Genomic DNA, 6366 nt, shown 5'->3' with positions numbered 1-6366 from the left:
ATCCTCCTGGCGGTAGCCGGAGGACGGAGCTCCCTCCGTCTTCCGGGTCCCACAGTGTACTGTGGGAGTGACGTCATTACGTCACTCCCATAGTGCCGAGGAGCGGACGCCGGGGACGGAGCTCAGGAGTGAGCTCCATCTTCCAGGTCCCGCAGAGCACTATGGGAGTGACGTAATGACGTCACTCCCATAGTGCCGAGGAGCAGACACCAGGGATGGACGGCAGCAGCACTGGAGCGGGGATAAAGGTAAGTGTTTGTTTTTGTTTTTTTGTGTGTGTGTGCGCGGTGGGGGCCATCACTACTGGGGGCAACTACAGGGGCTCACTACTGGGGGCAACTACAGGGGCCTACTACTGGGGGCAACTACAGGGGCTCACTACTAGGGGCAACTACAGGGACCTGCTACTGGGGGCAACTACAGGGGCTCACTACTGGGGGCAACTACAGGGGCCTCACTACTGGGGGTAACTACAGGGGCCTCACTACTGGGGGAAACTACAGGGGCCTACTACTGGGGGCAACTACAGGGGCCTACTACTGGGGGCAATTACAGGGTCCTCACTACTGGGGTCAACTACAGGGTGCTCACTACTGGGGCAACTACAGGGGCCTCACTACTGGGGGCAACTACAGGGGCCTCACTACTGGGGGCAACTTCCGGGGGCTCACTACTGGATGTACTGCATAGGGGGACCATTACTGGGGAGCACTACATAGGCGGACCACTACTGGGGGCATTATATAAAAGGAACTGCATAAGGGGGCGGCGGCAGCTGGGGCTGGCATAGGTGCTGAGGGGTGGTACATTTTAGTTTGGGGGTGGGGGGGGCACCAACATTTATCTTGCCTCCGGGCACCTGGGATGAAGTTACGCCACTGGCAAACCCAGCATCAGATGGAAAAACTATGGACCTGATTCAGAGCCGCTCGCAAGTGCTGTGCGCTCCCAAGCGGCCCGATGGTTTGCGTACGTGTGTGCGCACGCTTCGTTTTGATCGTGCGCGAACTACTCTGTACGATCGCAGCCCGCTCGCTCGCCCAGCAAAGACAGCCCAGTGAAATGAGTGACGGGAGAGGCAGTTTGTGGGTGGTAACAGGGGCAGGACACTAATAACGGGGGAGTGGAGGTGCGAACGCAGGCGTGCCTGAGTGTTTCAACGCCGTTTTTAAGGCTTGCATAATTAACAGGCAGCGTCATAGTACATGTCACATGCCTGGTTTTTACACTGAAGTCCTCGCAGTGCTTGCGGTAGGGTATGGCAACCACAAGCGCTGCGATCGCATCCGATGGTGCTCGATGTACCAATGTTTTAATACACTTCCTGGAGATGATGTGCTCTAGTGGGCGTCTCTACATACGCTAGTGGGTGTCTGCATACACAGAGCAATCGCTCGCACCGCCAAAGTGGGCGTGCTTATGCCTTGCCTTGGCGAGCGAGCGCGCGCTTCCCATGGCATCACTGTGACAAATTTGCATACGCTGGATGCGAGCGGCTCTGAATCAGGTCCTATGTCCATGTAGACTGGAAGATCGATGGACATAGTTATGCATCAGCTTCTGATGTCCATTCCTGACTTTCCCACCTACATCAAAGCCAAAAGGGAGACTATCCGTCCTTGCTCGTCTTCTCCTCCATTCACCTAAACGCCCTCAATTCTTTCTCTACAGTTGCCGAGGGTTTTACTTGCAATATCTTCTATCCACACCAGCTCCTCGGCTCCCTCCACCACAAGCCTGCTCACATCTGTCATGTTTCCCTCTCCAGTGGCACTTTCCCTTCTTCAGCTCTACCTCTCTTCCACTTTCTCTTCCCTCCATCCCATCTAAACTATATGAGAGGCTTGTGTGCAATTATCTAACCCACTTTCCACTGACTGCCTCTGTGGGCGGAGCATCAGGAAAATGGGAACGAGCCTCGCTGCACCCCCGTTAACGTCTGTTCTGCCTCTGCTTACCCACTCCTCTGCTATGTAGAGCATCGGTTTGTGCTCCCCCAACTTCCCCTCCCACCGCGGGATACTGCGGCCCATGGGTAGTACAGCTGGACGGTCCCAGAAAGACGGGACTGTCCTGCTGAATGCGGGACAGTTGGGAGGTATGCCAATGTAACGATACAGGACAGCAGATGGGATGATGCAATGAACGATGACTGGGAACGCAGGGTCGAGCGTACACACTATACGATGTGTACGATATATATCGTTCTGATCCACGTCTGAACGATATATCGAACGGTACTCACTGATGGTGCACCATGGATGGCTGCAGAAGCACCAGCAGAGTGAGTCTGAGATCCGGAGACAGCCGATGCAGAGATCCGTGGAGGCCGTGTAAGTTACAGCTGCTAAAGGTAGACGTCCCTATTGCACGCATATTGAGAGCATATCAAGAACATGTGGAAAGCCTATTGACAGTATATGTAAATTATTAGAAAGTACCTTGAAAGTACTGATTAACCCTAAAGCTAACTGCAATATCCCAGAAGCTAATTATGGGCCTGATTCAGAGCCGCTCGCTCTGACAGAGCGCGCTCTCTGAATCAGGACCGGGCTTTTATTTTTTTGGTGCGGCCTCTTGTCCGCTCACATAGCTGTGGGTGACCAACCACAGCTATTGCGAGCGGCCAGAATGATGGTCGCGATGGTCAAGACCATCGCAACCATCGGGCTTGCGACGAGACCCTTGTGGTAGGGTCTCGTGGCCGCAAGCCCCCAAAGAGCTTTCGGCTCTAACAGAGCCGGAATCTCTCCACTGACATCACTTGTGATGTCAGTGGGGCTGCCCCCAAATGGCAGGCGTTCTCATGGGAACGCCTCCGTTTGGGCTGCCACCCCCCCGGCCTGCCCACTAAAGGGGGCGAGCTGTCACTCAACATCAACAGCACGCCCCCTTTGGTGCGAGACCTGGAGCGACGGAGTGCCCGTCGCTAGCCGGGTCTCGCGCATGCGCACGACGGAGCTGGCTCCGTCGTGCGCATGCGCTGTGGGCCACCATCGACCCGGTTGCGAGCGCTCAGCTCTTGCGACTGGGTCTGTATCAGGCCCTATATTCATTATAGAGGAACTGTGTATTAGAACTCGATGTTAATATATTGATATATATATTGATATATATATAGCCTATTGATATATATATATAATTATATATATATATAGCATGATGTATGTAAGTGAATATTTATGTTGTAAGAAGGTCATTAATGTAGAGAAAATGTAAGAAGGAACCCCCCTGAGTACCTATGTATGGTACTGCCTAAGATGTTAGAACTGATGAGGAGACACGCGCTGACAGGGCGGTTACTGGGAGTTACCGACAGTTGGAGAGGGCAGACGGAGGCTTCAGCGCATCGCGGAGGACAGCAGGGCCTGTAGACCTTTCGGCAGCCTACTAGGGAGTGGTAGGAAGAGGCGGAGATTGTCTGGAGGAGATCGGGTACTCCCGTCCGTGTCCAATGGGAGTCCTGGGAGGTGCGGCAGAGGCGGAGATCGGGACGGAGGTTGTTAAGCCAGCCTGGCTGTTGAGAGGCGGTTGCTGGTGACGCAGGGGCCCGAGTCAGTCGGAGTTAGGAGGAGACATCTGGGGCTGAAGCGATAGCATCGTGAGTACAATCGGAGATTAGACCTCTCACAGAACTATAGTTTATCACCTCTGTGCAGTGAGGTAGAGACAGTAGACCGCATTACACAGTGATCCCCAACCATTTACATCTACATTTAGTGTAGCCAAACAGGATAATCAGTGTAAAATATAGCGCCCTTGTAGAATAGCCGCAGAAGAGATACAGGACTGACTCATAAATGAGATAGCGTCACGCTGACAACCGTCATTGATGTTTAGCCCACTGAGTAGTTGACATTTAGAAGTAACCAAGTTTTCAGTGACAAGGGACCTAGGACCTCATTCAGAGTCGGTCGTAAGCGCCGATGCGCTCGTAACTGACTCGATGGTTTCTCTGTCACTACGGGGCTTGCGCACGCGCAGTGCTGCCGCTGCGCGTGCGCAAGCCCCGTAGTGACAGAGAAACTCGGCGAGAAACTCTGTCGCTCCGGAGCTCGTTACCAAAGGGGCGGCTGTCGATGTTGATTGACAGCTCGCCCCATTTGGTAGGCTCGCCGGGGGGGGTGGTTTGCAAAACGGAGGCGTTCCCATGCGAACGCCTACCGTTTTGTGGGCGGCCGCACTGACATCATCAGTGATGTCAGTGGGGAGTTTCCTGCTCAAACAGAGCAGGAAGCTCCCTGGGGCTTACAAGGGCCGAGACCCAACCTTAGGAAATGTCTATCTGTCGGCTGCGCTGGGCATACACTGCCGGATGCGGCCGACAGTTACCGGGTGAATATCGCATCGGACGGGCATGCTGGACAATCCAGCATGCCCGACCGAGCAATATTTAACCCTCGGTTGCCCCCCCCACGCTACAATTATCGCGGCGATCCGCCGATATCGGGCTGACCGTCCCGATAATTGCAGCGTGTATGGCCAGCATTATAGTGAGGAGCAGACAGATACCACCAAGTTCCTGAAAAATAAAAAGGAAATAATATTGTTGTGGTTTCATAGAAAAGTGTTTTCGGAACAAATTGTATTCTTTTACAGAAATTGATCTATCTGACTTAGGGCCTGATTCAGAGCCGCTCGTAAGCGGCCGCTCGTTCGTTCTGTCCGATGTTCGCACAACTGCGCATGCGTACGGATTGTAATACACATGCGCAAACCAGTCAGTGCGGCCGAAAATCGTTTGTTCGCTATATAGCGAGTGCCTGCTATTTTGAGTGACAGGAGGAGGCGTATGTGGGTGGTAACAGGGGAAGGTGCTTGAAAACGGGGGTGTGGAATTAGATCGCAGGCGTGCTTAAAGGTCAAAACAGGCGTTTTATGGGTGTGCATAATTAATACAGCAGCGTCATTGACCACGTCACTGGGTTGATTTATAGTCAGAACTGCTCGCAAGATTGCGGTAGGAAAAACCAACCACAAGAATAGCGAGCAGTTCATACGCTGTTCGATGTACTCGATTAATCTATTAAATAGCGGACATGACGTAGGATGCGAGCGGCCAGGGGGCGTCTTTTTCAAAATCACGACCGCAAGTTTTGTTCGCTCATTCAGACATAGAGGCATGAACAGACCGCAAAGTGCGAACGGTTCATTTGAATAGCCACCCCTTTTTAATGAACGAGCGAGCGCAAATAGCGTCCGGCTCTGAATCAGGGCCTAAATCTTTAAAAAACGTATTGTGTAATTGGCTACACTCCAAACCTTTCCTAATTCAATCTAACTGGGGGGCTTATTCATTAACACATAAAAATCGATGGAGGTAATTAGGTTTAGAACTGGCATGGAGTTCTGCCTAATTACAGAAGGATTCATCATTCCTCCTCTCCATAACTATCTATTCCGGAAAACTGTAATTTTTGTGATGACAGCTTTTCGGGAAATAGATAGTTATCCCTCTCTACACTAACTTACCGCAGCTGGAATCCGTGCTACACATGCGCTGTTACATTCGTAAACCCAGCGCATGCGCAGCACTACTTAGAGCTGCGGTAATTTTGTGTAATCCCTCTACCCCTCCCCACCCTCCGCTCACCTCCTCCCCGTCCCGCACTTACCTGTCCGCGCAGCAGCCTCCGGCTCCGTCCTACTGGTCTGTCACATGGTCTCCCAGCACACCACAGTACAGATTAGAAAAACAATTTATTTTTTTTTCTAATCTTTATTGTGTTCTGCTGGGAGAACACAGGACCTAATTCAGACCCGCTCACGAGCGCTGAGCGCTCGCAAGCAGGTCGATGTTGGCCAAGTGCGCATGTGCACGACGGAGGCGGCTCCGTCGTGCGCATGCGCGAGACCCGAATAATGATGGACAAGCCGTCGCTATGGGTCTCTCACCAAAGGGGGCATGCTGTCGATGGTGAGTGACAGCACGCCCCCTTTGGTGGGCGTGCCGGGGGCGTGGCTGCCCAGACGGAGGCGTTTCCATGGGAACGCCTACCGTCTGGGGCCGGCCCCACTGACATCACAAGTGATGTCAGTGGAGAGATTCCGTCTCTGTTAGAGCCGAAAGCTCTTTGGGGGCTTGCGGCCACGAGACCCTACCGCAAGGGTCTCGTCGCAAGCCCGATGGTCGCGAAGGTCTTGACCATCGCGACCATATTTTTGGCCGCTCGCTATAGCTGTGGGTGGTCAGCACCTATGAGTGTGGCGGTAAAGTGGGCGTGTACTGCTACATGTGAGAGGCGTGTCATACATGTGATAGGCGTGTCCTGCTACATCAGAGAGGCGTGTCATACATGTGATAGGCATGTACTGCTACATCAGAGAGGCGTGTCATACATGTGATAGGCATGTACTGCTACATCT

The sequence above is a fragment of the Taudactylus pleione genome, unplaced genomic scaffold (assembly GCF_031769625.1).
Source record: "Taudactylus pleione unplaced genomic scaffold, aTauple2 ptg000913l, whole genome shotgun sequence".
Taxonomy (NCBI): Eukaryota; Metazoa; Chordata; class Amphibia; order Anura; family Myobatrachidae; genus Taudactylus; species Taudactylus pleione.
The sequence above is the reverse complement of the archived record's forward strand: the minus strand, read 5'-3'. Positions refer to the sequence as shown.